The 17,111-nt window shown below is 43.2% G+C and overlaps 1 protein-coding gene and 1 long non-coding RNA gene across 23 annotated transcripts in view; one reads left to right on the top strand and one right to left on the bottom strand.

The window, feature by feature from the left end:
* Window positions 1–17,111, top strand: part of LOC105478829 (DLG associated protein 1) — a 493,816-nt gene that overhangs the window by 287,228 nt on the left and 189,477 nt on the right. The gene's annotated exons all lie outside the window — the stretch shown is intronic.
* On the bottom strand, window positions 92–16,551 carry LOC139360129 (uncharacterized). Its single transcript, XR_011617309.1, has 3 exons — window positions 15,048–16,551; window positions 14,828–14,946; window positions 92–1,300 (listed from the first exon to the last, which is right to left on the bottom strand). It is a non-coding gene; the product is annotated as an uncharacterized lncRNA (long non-coding RNA).

The raw sequence follows: 17,111 nt of genomic DNA, 5'->3' as shown, positions 1-17,111 counted from the left end.
AGTGGCCCCAGCATCCTTTCTTTAGAAGGACTTTATTCCTGTGCCTGTTTAATGAGACCAAAGAGCTCCAAGGAGCCTCTTTCAATCAGGCAGACATAATCCTTGCCTTCATAGAAACTGATTTCTACCTTCCAGAAACGCATCACCAATGCAGGAAAACAGACAAATATATCCATGATTAGAGTGTAGTATTCTAAGTGCAATGAAAAAGACATGCACAAGATAATCTAAGGTCTATTTTACTTTTTATTTTTTATTTTTTTCCTTTGAGATGGAGTCTCACTCACTCTGTCGCCCAGGCTGGAGTGCAGTGGTGCAATCTCGGCTCACTGCAACCTCCACCTCCCGGATTCAAGCAATTCTCTTGTCTCAGCCTCCTGAGCAGCTGGGACTACAGGCACACACCACCACATCCAGCTAATATTTTTGTATTTTTAGTAGAGATGGGTTTTCACCGTGTTGGCCAGGCCCATCTCGAACTCTTGACCTCCAGTGATCCACCCACCTCGGCCTCCTAAAGTGCTGGGATTACAGGCGTGAGCCACTGCACCCAGCCTAGGGTCCATTTTCTTCTGCTTCCATCAAAAGCATGAGAGGAAGTCCTCTTCCAAAGATGGAGATCTTCAGACCACCATCTTTCTCCCTTTCTTTTCTCAGAGTGCAGAGGTACAATGAGAGAACTTGCAAGAGTCATGAAATATTAAGACATAAACTGTATTCAGATAGGTGGGTTCAGGTAGGTAAGTAAGAGATAAGCAAACAAATACTAGATCTTGGTTTACTAATTAATCAGGCCCTTAACAACCCATTTCTCCATTATATTCTCCATATAACCCACAATTACATGTGTAATACTTTGATGTTATTCAGTTCTCCCTTGCTGAACTCAGTTCTTCTCTTAAATTCCATATTAAAATTCCTTTTCTGCCCATTCCCAAACTCAGTGGCACTGATATCTTGTAGATGTTGGTATTCTTTTGAATACCTCTTTGTCAAGTTCTCATCTGGGGAAACTTTTTTCTACCAGGATGTATTGCTTTAGTGCTGTGTGCTTTCCTGAAGTTACTTGCTTACTTGTTCCTAGTAAGTCAACATACCCTTCTGGCTGGAGTCACTGCTCTGTGGTCTGTATCAAATCATTCCATCATCTCTTCAGTTTCTCTCTGCATCCAGATCACGATGTTGCTTAACACATCGCTGACGTCACTCAGAGTCTCACACATGCGAGTCTTTGATAAACTCCATCTCCGACATCAACATTTATGCTTACAGACTCCCATTATGTTCTCATACCTACAAGCTTTGGTGAGAAAGCTTTGGGTAAGAAAATTTATATCCTATTTCCAGCACCTTGGCCTTTTATTTTTGCCCCGGAGCTGTTGATCTTGCTCTTTGCAGGAAGACTGAAGGGAAGGGGTCAGCCTGTCCTCATTAAGCATATCAATGCTGTTCCTGAGTGTAGAGACACAATGGCCCTTATGTGTCCTTTACTCTGCAAGCTCCAGGGCTCATATTAAATGCATGGTGGCCATTTATTGTATCTTCCAAACTGAGTGTGAAAAATGCACCATTTGCCAGGCATGGTGGCTCAGGCCTGTAATCCCAACACGTTGGGAAGCCAAGGTGGGTGGATCACTTGAGGTCAGGAGTTTAAGACCAGCCTGGCCAAAGTGGTGAAAATTTGTCTCTACTAAAAATACAAAAAAATTAGCCAGGCATGATGGTGAGTGCTTGTAATCCCAGTTACTTGGGAAGCTGAGGCAGGAGAATCACTTGAACCCCAAGGCAGAGGTTGCTGTGAGCCAAGATTGTGCCTGGGCAATCCAGCCTGGGCAACAGAGTGAATGAGATTCCATCTCAAAAAAAAAAAAAAAAAAGTACCATTAATAATTATACTGGGGGCCGGGCGCGGTGGCTCACACGTGTAATCCCAGCACTTTGGGAGGCCAAGGAGGGATGATCACCTGAGGTCAGGAGTTCGAGACCAGCCTGGTCAACATGGTGAAACCTCATCCCTACTAAAAATAGAAAAATTAGCCGGGCGTGGTGGCACAGGCCTGTGATTTCAACTACTAGGGAGGCTAAGGCAGGAGAATCACTTGAACCTAGGAGGCAGAGGTTATAATGAGCCAAGATCGAGCCACTGCACTCCAGCCTGGGCAACAGAGCAAGACTCTATCTCAAAAAAAAATAATTATTATTATTATTATACTGGGATATATGGTAACCCTAGTTAAAATGACATTTTGAGTCTGCAATTGTGTTTAAGTCCTGGACCCTTGGGGAAACAATATTTTAATGCTCCTTGGGGTCTGGTGGTTTGGGCAGAGTAGCCTCTTATGAAGAATTATAGTGCGACTAAACAAGTATGATATGTTTAGCTCCATATTTTCCAGCATATTTTTAAGAGATAAATACAGATAACTCATTGCGATTATAATACTGCACCATACACGTACAATACTGGTTGGCAAGGAGGTACACAGAGCAAAGCAAAACTGCATTTTAACCCCCAAGTTTCCTGAAAAAAAAAAAAAAGTAGCCTGAAAAGTTGAAAATATTTCTTTCCACAAAATAAACTGGAATAATCCCTTCAATTATTTTCGATTCCTTTCAGATAGCCTTGCAGATGGTTCGTTGAAGTCATCATGCCAACGAAATTCGTGTGGCTCAAAAATTTAAATAGCGCTACCAAATTATGCATGTTTCTCTTCTAATAAAAAACTGAATGTCTTATTTCTATCTGCTAAGCTTATTCTCCTCTGCAGTTTGTGAACTGAACTACAGAAATAACTCCTTAGAGATGCACGCTTTTGTCCTCTATTACCCAATTCTGGAATCCCCAAATATAGTGTTATAACTGCTGACTTTTCTCATTTGCTTTTGCATGTATTCATGTTTTGTCTCTTTACACAAGCCTGCTACCCAAAATATCCAAAAGGCATTAAATGCTAATAGTATTGAATCCTAAAGGTGTTCTTTCTTCTACTAATTGCATGCATTCCTGTCAGTCTCTATGACCTCAGCTGAGTGGCAGATAAAGCCCAAATTAAAAATACTTCCCTCTTGGCAAGATACCTCGAACCCCAGTGGGCCGCTCAGTTGGAAAGCTGGGAAGTGGAGAGGCATGAGTCACTGTGCTCTCTCAGACATTTTTATTCAGAGTTGTTTAAGAAGATTTTTTTAAAAATCGAGCAATGGACCCCCAGAATGACCATTTCTCACTAAGTCATGAAATTTAATTTTTACTTTTTCTTTTTTTTATTTTAGATGGAGTCTTGCTCTGTCACCCAGGCTGGTGTCTGGAGTGCAGTGGTGCAATCTCGGCTCACTGCAACCTCTGCCTTCAGGGTTTAAGCGATTCTCCTGCCTCAGCCTCCCGAGTAGCTGGGATTACAGGCACCCACCACCACACTGGCTAATTTTTGTATTTTTAATGGAAGCAAGGTTTCACCATGTTGTCCAGGCTGGTCTCGAACTCCTGAACTCACGTAGTCTGCCCGCCTCGGCCTCCAAAGTGCTGGGATTACAGGCGAGAGGCACCGCACCTGGTCAATTTTTTCTTTAATGTGGGAAACAGAATTGCCACCTCTCCCTGCAACACCCCAAAGGAAGCATGGTCTCTAGGCAAAGCCATTCTTGCCAGCCTCTGGGGTCCCTGGCCTGTGGCACTCAGCCCTTCCTGTGGGCCCCACAGAGCATCCTCCTAGGGGCTAGGATGTGGAGAAATGCAGTGAGGTGACTCAGCTGCTGTGTCCTTTCTGCTATCACTGCCGTCTTGTTTTACATTTTTTAAAGCATCTGTTCTTGGGTACTTGTGGTCTTACAAAGCAGCCCTAATGTTCCCAATGGTATAATTGCCCAATACAGCCATGCCTGCTGCGCTGGGAACTGTCAAGATTAGAAGCCCTGCCTGTGAAGGGGAACTTGAGGAGGAATTTGTATCATGTAGGGTGCAGTAATCCCCAAGGAAAGTCTCTTTGCTAAAACCGTGTGTGAGAAGTCTCCCTCTGGCGGCTGCTGAGGTGAGTTCACAGGGGAAAGAATGCATGTCAGCCGTAAGGGAGTCCGTGAAGCTGCAACTAAAATGTTTCCAGGAAATGGGGCATTTGGTTGCATCTTCGGGAAGAAAATAAGAAGCAATTCTTTTCTAGAATTAAAAAAAAGGTAACAAAAAAGAACGAAAAGCAAAGAAGAACACAGAGAATGTGTCCATATCTAGTGAACTTTCAAATAGCCCTCCGTCTTCTAAAAAGAAACAAGTCAACAACAGCCACTTGCTCTCCTCTGGACACACATCCCCCTCACACTCCTCCTTCTGCAGCAGCGATCAGGGTCACTACACTCTTGTGATTGAAGCAGTTCTGGGAATTTCTGTCCTCTATTTTCTGTGTCTGTCTAGTTCACTACCAGTCTCATTTATTTGTCCTTTATGCTGTTTCTTTATGATACTTCTCATGTTTTCTTGCCCTTCCTATTAATTTCTCCAACCTATGCATGGACAACTGCCTAAAAGCATTTGGAGTAAATGTGATAAAATTCAGAGCACGTGAATCAAAGGCTGTCAGCTGGCAAGAAGTTCAGATCTTCCGTCAGGACAGCGCCACATTCCATCCCAAGGACCAGCCATTTCCGGTGATCCTAAGACAAAGTCTTGACACCACTTCAAATATTCTGGAATTTGGAATTTGGAATTTGGGACCTCTAGTGCCATCATGTGCCTGGGTCCCCATCCTCCTTCCTAACCCTTGTTTTCCATGAATGGCCTCATGACCTGTTGGCCCCATCAGGCTCCACATCTTAACCAGCTCTGGGTTGATCCTGCCTTCACAGAATGGAGAACACTCCAGAGACCCTTGCTTGCCTTTGTCCTAGCAAGTAAACTTTCATGTCTATTTCTAAGACAAAGTTCTCATCTTATACTCCTTTCTGGGACTTGGATCCCTGTCCTCTCTCTTCTCCCTCTGTCCCTTACTGCTTCCTGGATGAACTGCCTGTACCTGAGTGGCTGCAGGAGCGAGCCTGTCATTCTCCTCAACCCCACTGGTAAGGGCCCTGCCCCTGGGCTGCTCTGACTTTTCAGTTGTTACTTATTCCTCATCCAGCAGCTGTCTCCTTCCAGATCTGAGCCCTCTGGCTGCCCACAGAGATTTACTTTGTCTTCCAACTGTGTGATTTGCTAAGATGCCAGCTACCTTGTTGTATTTGATTACTTCTAAGATGATACATATAGGATCCCATAGCCTGCCTCGCTCCCCTGTCTCTCAAAGCCAGGGAAGGGTCTAGGAAGAAGCCCAGGATCCCAGAACGCTTGCATGCAGGAAGTCCATACCCCTGCCAGGCTCTTCCCTAGGGGGTCTGTTGCTGTCTCTCTTGGGAACTTGTCTATTGCCATCCCATAGGAAGGTGGCAATTTATGCTTCCTGGTTTTGATAACATTTCCCAAACATGTTTACTCCTGTGAAGCATATCCAATCGAGCACTATGAAGCACACCTGCTATTTTAGAATTCAAGGTAGCGGTCAGGAGCAGCTCATGCCTGTAATCCCAGCACTTTGGGAGGCCAAGGTGGGCAGATCAACTGAGGTCAGGAGTTCAAGACCAACCTAGCCAACATGGTAAAACCTCATCTCTGCGAAAAATACAAAAATTAGCCGGGCATGGTGGCAGACGCCTGTAATCCCAGCTACTTGGGAAGCTGAGGCAGGAGAATCGCTTGAACCTGGGAGGCAGAGGTTGCAGTGAGCTGAGATTGTGCCATTGCACTCCAGCATGGGGGACAAGAATGAGACTCTGTCTCAAAAGTAAATAAATAATTAAATTAAAGGTAGTCTCAGGGTACTCATACATAGAGAGTAACATAAATGTATACATCTGAACTTTACCCTGACATCTGGGCACACATTTGAAATCTTAAACAGTCACTTCAAGAACTCCGTATGTCTCTCTGTCTCTCACATACACAGAGCCCCTCCTATGACTCTCCTCACTCTTGACTCTTGAAGTCATCTTGTGTTATCCTTCTCTATGTCCATCTGCCAGATCTCAGCTGAATTATCTCAATTCCTCCTAAAGAAACGGTCCCTCTTTGCTCTGAACCCAAAATATACCAACCCAACTTCAGATGGTATCTTCTCTCTTCTTCATCACCCAAAGTCCAAACAGTCTCCTGGACTCAGCCTACAGAGCTTCTCTGCACCAACCCCTTCTCTACTTTAGACCCAAATGGCCTCCTTGGCCATTTTCTCTGCTTCTTTAGCTGAAACCACAGATTCTTCAACAACTTCTAGTCTCTCAGATTCCCCAGTTCAACTAGCTGGCACCAAAGTTACCACATAAGCGTGTGTCAAATCCTTCTGCTTTGCCCGGCTTTTTTCTTTGATGTTGCGGCACTGTCATTCTCCTAATCACATATTATTATTTTAACGTTCTTCAGCAACTAGGATTCTCAGTGATTTGTAGGGAGGGACATGATTGCTTCTGGAGGCCCCAACACACGGCCATTGCTTTCCCTTCTCACCCTTAACGGAAACACCACACACAGACACCACAGAATGAAGAATAACTGAAGGAGGCCTTCACCCTGGATCAGGACTGGTCGGTTATTTCTTCTTGAGTCATGTGGCATTTGGCTCCTCTGATGAGATCATTAGTACACTTAAAAAGCCATCATCAGGCCAGGTGCTGTGGATCACACCTATAGTTCCAGCATTTTGGGATGACGAGGCTGGAAGATCATTTGAGGCCAGGAATTCAAGATGAGCCTGGGCAACATAGCACAACCCCATCTCAACAAAAAATTTAAAACTTAGCCTGGCATGGCAGTGTGCACTCCTGTAGTCTACTAAGGAGGTTGAGGCAGGAGGATTGCTTAAGCTCAGGAGATCAAGGCTGCAGTAAGCTATGATCACACCACCGCATTCCAGCCCAGGCAACAAAGTCAGCCAGGCGCGGTGGCTCACACCTGTGGGAGCCACTTTGGGAGGCCCAGGTGGGTGGATCACAAGGTCAGGAGATCAAGACCATCCTGGCTAACACAGTGAAACTCCATCTCTACTAAAAGTATAAAACATTAGCCAGGCGTGGTGTTGGGCGCCTGCAGTCCCAACTACTTGGGAGGCTGAGGCAGGAGAATGGCGTGAACCTGGGAGGCAGAGTTTGCAGTGAGCCAAGATTGCACTGCTGCACACCAGCCTAGGCAACAGAGCAAGACTCTGTCTCAAAAAATAATAATAATAATTTTAAAATAATAAAAATAAAATGCCAGGTGGCTGGCAAGATGGCTGAATAGGAACAGCCCCAGTATGTAGCTCCCAGTGAGATCAACACAGAAGGCAGGTGATTTCTGCATTTCCAGTTGAGGTACCCAGCTCATCTCATTGGGACTGGTTAGACAGTGGGTGCAGCCCACCGAGGGCAAGCTGAAGCTGAGTGGGATGTCGCCTCACTCAGGAAGCACAAAAGGTTAGGGAACTTCCTCCCTTAGCCAAGGGAAGCTTTGAGGGACTGTGCTTTGAGGAACAATGCATTCCAGCCCAGATACTACACTTTTCCCATGGTCTTCACAACCCGCAGACCAGGAGATTCCCTTGGGTGCCTACACCACCAGGGCCCTGGGTTTCAAGCACAAAACTGGGCAGCTATTTGGACAGACACCAAGCTAGCTACAGGAGGTTTTTTTTCATACCCCAGTGGTGCCTGGAACACCAGCAGGACAGAACCGTTCACTACTCTGTAAAAGGGGCTGACGCCAGGGAGCCAAGTGGTCCAGCTCAGCAGATCCCATCCCCACAGAGCCCAGCAAGCTAAGATCCACTGACTTGAAATTCTCGATGCCAACACAGTAGCCTGAAGTCGACCTGGGACACTTGCGCTTGGTCAGGGCAAGGGGGTCCACCATTACTGAGGCTTGAGTAGGCAGTTTTCCCTTCACAGTGTAACAAAGCCATGGGGAAGTTCAAACTGCAACTCCGCAAAGCCACTGTAGCCAGACTGCCTCTCTAGCTTCCTCCTCTCTGGGCAGATCAACTCTGAAAGAAAGGCGGCAGCCCCAGTCAGGGACTTATAAATAAAACTCCCATCTCCCTGGGACAGAGCACCTGGGGGAAGGGACGGCTGTGGGCACAGCTTCAGCAGACTTAAACATTTCTGCTTGCCAGCTCTAAAGAGAGCAGTGGATCTCCCAGCACAGCACTCGAGCTCTGCTAAGAGACACACTGCCCTCTCAAGTGGGTCCCTGACCCCTGTGCCTCATAACTGGGAGATACCTCCCAGCAGGAGTCGACATAAACCAATACAGGAGAGCTCTGGCTGTCATCTGGCAGATGCCACTCTGGGATGAAGCTTCCAGAGGAAGGAACAGCAATCTTTGCTGTTCTGCAGCCTCTGCTGGTGATACCCAGGCAAACAGGGTCTGGAGCGGACCTCCAGCAAACTCCAGCAGATCTGCAGCAGAGGGGCAGGTTAGAAGGAAAACTAACAAACAGAAAGGAATAGCATCAACATCAACAAAAAGGAGGTCCACACAAAAACCCCATCCGAAGGTCACCAACATCAAAGACCAAAAGTAGATAAATCCATGAAGATGAGGAAAAACCAGTGCAAAAAGGCTGAAAATTCCAAAAACCAGAATGCCTCTTCTCCTCCAAAGGATCACAACACCTTGCCAGCAAGGGAACAAAACTGGATGGAGAATGAGTTTGATGAATTGACACAAGTAGGCTTCAGAAGGTGGGTAATAGCAAACTCCTCTGAGCTAAAGGAGCATGTTCTAACCCAATGCAAGGAAGCTGAGAACCTTGAAAAAAGGTTAGAGGAATCGATAACTAGAATAACCAGTTTAGAGAAGAACATAAATGACCTGATGGAGCTGAGAAACACAGCACGAGAACTTCGTGAAGCCTACACAAGTGTCAATAGCTGAATTGATCAAGCAGAAGAAAGGATATCAGAGACTGAAGATCAACTTAATGAAATAAAGCGTGAAGACAAGATTAGAGAAAAAAGATGAAAAGGAATGAACAAAGCCTCCAAGAAATATGGGACTATGTGAAAAGGCCAAACCTATGTTTGATTGGTGTACCTGAAAGTGATGAGGAGAATGGCACCAAGTTGGAAAACACTCTTCAGGATATTACCCAGGAGAACTTCCCCAACCTAACAAGACAGGCCAACATTCAAATTCAGGAAATACAGAGAACACCACAAAGATACTCCTCAAGAAGAGCAACCCCAAGACAAATAATCGCCAGATTCACCAAGGTTGAAATGAAGGAAAAAATGTTAAGGCAGCCAGAGAGAAAGGCCAGGTTACCCACAAAGGGAAGCCCATCAGACTAAAAGCAGATCTCTCTGCAGAAACCCTACAAGCCAGAAGAGAGTGAGGGGCTAATATTCAACATTCTTAAAGGAATTTTCAACCCAGAATTTCATATCCAGCCAAACTAAGCTTCATAAGCGAAGAAGAAATAAAATCCTTTACAGACAAGCAAATGCTAAGAGATTTTTGTCACTACCAGGCTTGCCTTTCAAGGGCTCCTGAAGGAAGCACTAAAGATAGAAAGGAAAAACTGGTACCAGCCACTGAAAAAGTTATCAATTGTAAAGACCATTGACACTATGAAGAAACTGCATCAACTAATGGTCAAAATAACCAGCTAGCATCATAATGACAGGATCAAATTCACACATAACAATATTAACCTTAAATGTAAACGGGCTAAATGACCCAATTAAAAGGCACAGAGTGGCAAATTGGATAAAGAGTCAAGGCCCATCCATGTGCTGTATTCAGGAGACCCATCTCACGTGCAAAGACACACATAGGCTCAAAATAAAGGGATAAGGCTGGACACAGTGGCTCACACCTATAATCCCAGCACTTTGGGAGGCCGAGGCGGGCGGATCACCTGAGGTCCGGAGTTCGAGACCAGCCTGACCAACATAGAGAAACCCCGTCTCTACTAAAAATACAAAATTAGCCAGGCGTGGTGGCGCATGCCTGTAATCCCAGCTACTCCAGGAGGCTGAGGCAGGAGAATGGCTTGAACCCGGGAGGCGGAGGTTGCTGTGAGCCAAGATCGCATCATTGCACTCCAGCATGGGCAACAAGAGCGAAACTCCGTCTCAAAAAAATAAAAAATAAAGGGATGGAGGAATATTTACCAAGCAAATGGAAAGAAGAAAACAGCAGGGGTTGCAATCCTAGTCTCTGATAAAACAGACTTTAAACCAACAAAGATCAAAAAAGACAAGAAGGGCATTACATAATGGTTAAGGGGTCAATGCAACAAGAAGAGCTAACTATCCTAAATATATATGCATCCAATACAGGAGCACCCAGATTCATAAAGCAAGTTCTTAGAGACCTACAAAGAGACTTAGATTCCCACACAATAATAGTGGGAGACTTTAACACCTCTCTGTCAGTATTAGACAGATCAACAAGACAGAAAATTAACAAGGAAATTCAGGACTTGGTCTATTAGGACCAAGTGGACCTAATAGACATCTACAGAACTCTCCACTTCAAATCAACAGAACAGAAGAATATACATTCTTCTCAGCACCACATTGCACTTACTCTAAATTTGACCACATAATTGGTAGTAAAACACTCCTCAGCAAGTGCAAAATAACAGAAATCATAACAGTCTCTTAGAGCACAGTGGAATCAAATTAGAACTCAGGATTAAGAAACTCACTCAAAACCACACAACTGCATGGAAACTGAACAACCTGCTCCTGAATGACTATTGAGTAAATAATGAAATTAAGGCAGAAATAAATAAGTTATCTGAAGCCAGTGAGAACAAAGACATAATGTACCAAAATCTCTGGGACACAGCTAAAGCAGTGTTTACAGGGAAATTTATAGCACTAAATACCCAGAAGAGAAAGCGGGAAAGATGTAAAATCGACACCCTAACATCACAATTAAAAGAACTAGAGAAACAAGAGCAAACAAATGCAAAAGCTAGCAGAATACAAGAAATAACTAAGATCAGAGCAGAACTGAAGGAGATAGAGACACAAAAAAACCTTCAAAAAAATCAGTGAATCCAGGAGCTGGTTATTTTGAAAAGATTAACAAAATCGACCACTAGCCAGACTAATAAAGAAGAAAAGAGAGAAGAATCAAATAGACACAATAAAAACATGATAAAGGGGATGTCACCACTGATCCCACAGAAATACAAACTACCATCAGAGAATGCTATACACACATCTATGCAAATAAACTAGAAAATCTAGAAGAAACTGATAAATTCCTGGACACATACACCCTCCCAAGACTAAACCAGGAAGAAGTCGAATCCCTGAATAGACCAATAACAAGTTCTGAAATTGAGGCAGTAATTAATAGCCTACCAACCAAAAAAAGTACAGGACCAGATGGATTCACAGCCAAATTCTACCAGAGGTACAAAGAGGAGCTGGTACCATTTCTTCTGAAACTATTCCAAACAATACAAAAAGAGGGACTCCTCCCTAACTCATTTTATGAGGCCAGCATCATCCTGGTACCAAAAACCTGGCAGAGACACAACAAAAAAAGAAAATTTCAGGCCAATATCCCTGGTGAACATCAATGTGAAAATCCTCAATAAAATACTGACAAACCGAATCAAGCATCACTTCAAAAAGCTTATCCACCATGATCAAGTCAGCTTCATCCCTGGGATGCAAGGCTGGTTCAGCATATGCAAATGAATAAACGTAATCCATCACATAAATAGAACCAATGACAAAAACCACATGATTATCTCAACAGAGGCAGAAAAGACCTTTGGTAAAATTCAACATCCCTTCACACTAAAAACTCTCAATAAACTATGTATTGATGAAATGTATCTCAAAATAATAAGAGCTATTTAATAAAGCATATTCAAATAGGAAGAGGGGAAGTCAAATTGTCTCTGTCTGCAGATAACATGATTATATATTTAGAAAACCCCATCGTCTCAGCCCAAACTCTCGTTAAGCTGATAAGCAATTTCAGCAAAGACTCAGGATACAAAACCAATGTGCAAAAATCACAAGCATTCCCGTACACCAATAACAGACAAACAGAGAGCCAAATCATGAGTGAACTCCCATTTGCAATTTCTACAAAGAGAATAAAATACCTAGGAATACAACTTACAAGGGACATGAAGGACCTCTTCAAGGAGAACTACAAACCACTGCTCAAGGAAATAAGAAAGGATACGAACAAATGGAAAAACATTCTACACTCATGGATAGGAAGAATCAATATCATGAAAATGGTCATACTGCCCTAGGTAATTTATAGATTAAATGCTATCCCCATCAAGCTACCACTGACTTTCTTCACAGAATTAGAAAAAACTATTTTAAATTTCATATGGAACCAAAACAGAGCCCATATAGCCAAGACAATTCTAAGCAAAAAGAACAAAGCTGGAGGCATCATGCTACCTGACTTCAAACTATACTACAAGGCTACAGTAACCAAAACAGCATGGTACTTGTACCAAAACAGATATATAAACCAATGGAACACAACAGAAGCCTCAGAAATAATGCCACACATGTACAACCATCTGATCTTTGGCAAACCTGACAAAAACAAGCAGTGGGGAAAGGATTCCCTATTTAATAAATGGTGTTGGGAAAACTGGCTAGCCATATGCAGAGAACTGAAACTGGACCCCTTCCTTACACCTTATACAAAAATTAACTTAAGATGGATTAAAGACTTAAGACCTAAAACCGTAAAAACTCTAGAAGAAAACCTAGGCAGCACCATTCAGGACATAGGCATGGGCGAAGACTTCATGACTAAAACTACCAAAAGCAGGCCGGGCATGGTGGCTCATGCCTGTAATCCCAGCACTTTGGTAGGCCAAGATGGGTGGATCATGAGGTCAGGAGATCGAGACCATCCTGGCTAACACAGTGAAACCCCATCTCTAGTAAAAAAAATACAAAAAAAATTAGCCAGGCATGATGGTGGGCACCTGTAGTCCCAGCTACTCCGGAGGCTGAGGCAGAAGAATGGCATGAACCCGGGAGGTGGAGCTTGCAGTGAACCAAGATCGTACCACTGCACTCCAGCCTGGGCAACAGAGCAAGACTCCATCTCAAATTTAAAAAAAAAAAAAAAAAAAGGGACAAAAGCCAAAATTGACAAATGGAGTCTAATTAAACTAAAAGAGCTTCTGCACAGCAAAAGAAACTGTCATCAGAGTGAGCAGATAACCTACAGAATGGAAGAAAATGTTTGCAATCTATCCATCTGACAAAGGGCTAATATCCAGAATCTACAAGGAACTTAAGCAAATTTACAAGAAAAAAACAACCTCATCAAAAAGTGGGCGAAGGATATGAACAGACACTTCTCAAAAGAAGACATTTATGCAGCCAGCAAACATATGAAAAAAAATGCTCATCATCACTTGTCATTAGAGGAATGCAAATCAAAACCACAGTGAGATACCAACTCACACCAGTTAGAATGGTGATCATTAAAAAGTCAGGAAACAACACATGCTGGAGAGGATGTGGAGAAACAGGAACACTTTTACACTGTTAGTGGGAGTGTAAATTAGTTCAACCATTGTGGAAGACAGTGTGGCGATTCCTCAAGGATCTAGAACCAGAAATACCATTTGACCCAGCCATCCCATTTCTGGGTATATACACAAAGGATCATAAATCATTCTACTATAAAGATACATGCACATGTATGTTTCCTGCAGCACTATTCACAATAGCAAAGACTTGGAACCAACCCAAATGCCCATCAATGATAGACTGGATAAAGAAAATGTGGCACATATATACCATGGAATACTATGCAGCCATAAAAAAGGATGCGTTTATGTCCTCTGCAGGGACACAGATGAAGCTGGACACCATCATTCTCAGCAAACTAACACAGGAACAGAAAACCAAACAACACATTTTCTCACTCATAAAAGGGAGTTGAACAATGAGAACACATGGACACAGGGAGGGGAACATCACACACCCCACCTGTTGAGGGATGGGGGCTAGGGGAGGGATAGCATTAGGAGAAATACCTAATGTAGACAATGCATTGATGGGTGCAGCAAACCACCATGGCACATGGATACCTATGTAACAAACCTGCACGTTCTGCACATGTATCCCAGAACTTAAACTATAATTTTTTTTAAATGCCATCATCAGCTTACATCAGCCACTGATTCAGACAGTGCAACACCAGACACTGATCATAACACTGAGATGCTAAGACTAAATGCTCACCTAGCAGCTTCCTAGCCCGATATGGATTCCCTTTTGTCCTTTTCAATAAACCGATTTTCAGCAGAGAATAATACTTCCACTTTAAATGTATTGGGGTAGTCTTACTTCAGCTGTGAAATCATAGAGGATTTATGGTCCTGAGTATAATTATATGCCAAATTGCCCTGAGTCAATTACCCCTGGATGTGTGAGTTTCTCTTTTCTTTTTAATCATCTTCAGCAGGAAGCTGTACCGCTAATCTGACTGGCACACATCTCTGCAGTGATTGCCTTCATATTAAAATCGGTTTTCTAACATGTTTCTGCCCATGCAGTATAATTAAATATTTTGCATTTCTTCTACATGCAGATTAGTGTACATGGAAGGAGAAAATCAGATGTTAGAAGATACAGTTTGCGGCCAGACACTGTGGTTCATGCCTGTAATCCCAGAACTTTGGGAGGCTGGCAGGCTGAGGTGGAAGAATGACTTGAACCTAAGAGTTCAAGCCCAGCCTGAGCAACATAGGGAGACCCTCATCTCTACCCAAAAAAATAAATAAATAAATAAGCAGGACATGGTAGTACACACCTGAAGTCCCAGCTACTCAAGAGGCTGAGGCAGGAGGATCGCTTGAGCCCAGGAGTTTGAGGCTGCAGTAGTTATGATGGCACCACTGCACTCCAGCCTGAGCGACATAGACTCTGTCTCTGAAAAAGAAAAAAGAAAATATAGTTTGCCTCACGTTTGTTCCTTGACATTAGCAGTGCAAAGAAATGTATTGGCTTTTATACTGAGAAAGCCAGAATACCTTAAGCCAAGAGTTAAAGAGGTTTCAGTGATCCAGGGTGCTAGCTTCATGATGGTCGTGCTGCATGGCTTTCATCCGCATGAGCAGAGCCTTGAAGCTCCAAGTCCAGAATTACTAACCTAGGTCCTAGCTCTGTGTTGCTATCAGGCCCACCTCATTTGCTAATTCTGGAACACTAGAGAAGTTGTTTGAATTTCCAGGGACACAGCTTCTTGATTTCCTAATGTAGAAGGAGAAAAGTTAGTAACAGAGGTTGTTTCACGAGGATAATTCTAAGATAATATCCCTCTCCCGAGGAGTATATGTGAACTCAGTAACAGGAGAGTGCTTTGAATCTTTAAAGTACCGAGTAGTTAGCAAACAGTTGCCATATGCAGATCTCAGTCAGACCTGACCATTTGGCCCTTGCTTGTAGAAACCGGGTTAACTTCCCAAGATCTGAACCACTGCCAGTGTAAATAAATGGGAAGAGGTACTGAGCGACCTTGAAGAGGTTATGCCTCCCCATCCTGCTGTAAAATGGGAGTGAAGGTAGGCCATCGTGTACATTGTCACAAGACACTCTGATGCCTGGTAAAAGGATAAACTACTAATTGAAATGATAAAATTACATTTGAACTCTGGAGACCATGAGAACTTTATAATTGACTCATAATGTGCTTTGGCTGCACATACACAGCTATTAATGATTTGTAGAGGGGAAAGTCCATTTCATTTTGTATTAACAATAAAAACATGCCAAAAAATACACATAATGGAAATGATTACTTCTTTCCTCTGGTAAGAGGCACTTAACCTTTGATCCTGTGCTAAGTTACATGACCAGAGGTAGCTTACCAGCGATCAGGAATTTGTTTCCCTTGGTATTGTTTTGATGATATGTTAAAATAATGAGTCAATTTTTCAGAGCCCTCCTAAGGATAGCTCATTCTTGATTAAGGTGAACTAAAGAAAACATTGACTTAAGCAAATACAGAGAAAAATACAAACCACCATTACACAGATTCAAAATTTTCTATTTTTCCTTCCTTACATGAAATATTAAATGAACTAATTCCTTAACCCTTTTTTATTTTTTATTTTTCTGAGACAGGATCTTGCTCTGCCACCCAGACAGGAATGCAGTGGCATGATCTCGGCTCACTGTAACCTCCACCTCCCAGGCTCAAGCAGTCTGCCCATCTCAGCCTCCCAAATACCTGGTACTACAGGTGCATGCCCACAACCACTCCCAGCTAACTTTTTTTTTTTTCTGTAGAGATGGTTTTTCACCATGTTGCCTAGGCTGTTCTTAAGCTCCTGGGCTCAAGTGATCCTCCTACCCTGGCCTCCCAAAGTGTTGGGATTACAGGTGTGAGCCACTGTGCCCAGCCTCCTCAATCCTTTTTTTAAAATGTATGGTGGAATTACAAAGGACTTATTTTGTTTTTCTTTTAGGCTTGTATTTATCTTTATATTGTTACAATAACATATGTAAATACAGGCCCATAAATGTAAAGATATAATAAAGAAGCTTACTTGCTGGAAGTCATACACATGTTCATTTAACTTTTCTGAGTAATTTTTTTTTTTTTTTTTTTGAGACAGAGTCTTGCTCTGTCACCCAGGCTGGAATACAGTGGCACAGTGTCGGCTCACTGCAACTTCCATCTCCCGGGTTCAAGGGATTCTTCTGCCTCAGCCTCCCCAGTAGCTGGAATTACAGGTGTACACCAGCATGCAGTGGAGATGAGATTTTGCAGTGTTGGCCAGGCTGGTCTCGAACTCCTAACCTCAGGTGATCCACCTGCCTCTGCCACCCAACGTGCTGGGATTACAGACATGACCCCCTGCGCCTAGCCTTTTTCTGAGTAATTTATGTTCATCCTACTTATGATTTTTCGAATTAGCATATCAACTATGGAAATCATCTGGCCTGAGAAAAAAAGGGAGTCAGACCCCTTTGTCAGGAATGGTCTTTATGTGGGTGCTTTTGAGTGTCTCCACTAAACCAGACCCTTATATACACCTTCCACCTGTACCAAATACTGTTTTGCATGGCACGCCGATACTGTACCATTTTCC

The sequence above is a fragment of the Macaca nemestrina genome, chromosome 19, assembly GCF_043159975.1.
Source record: "Macaca nemestrina isolate mMacNem1 chromosome 19, mMacNem.hap1, whole genome shotgun sequence".
Taxonomy (NCBI): Eukaryota; Metazoa; Chordata; class Mammalia; order Primates; family Cercopithecidae; genus Macaca; species Macaca nemestrina.
The sequence above is the reverse complement of the archived record's forward strand: the minus strand, read 5'-3'. Positions and strand labels throughout refer to the sequence as shown.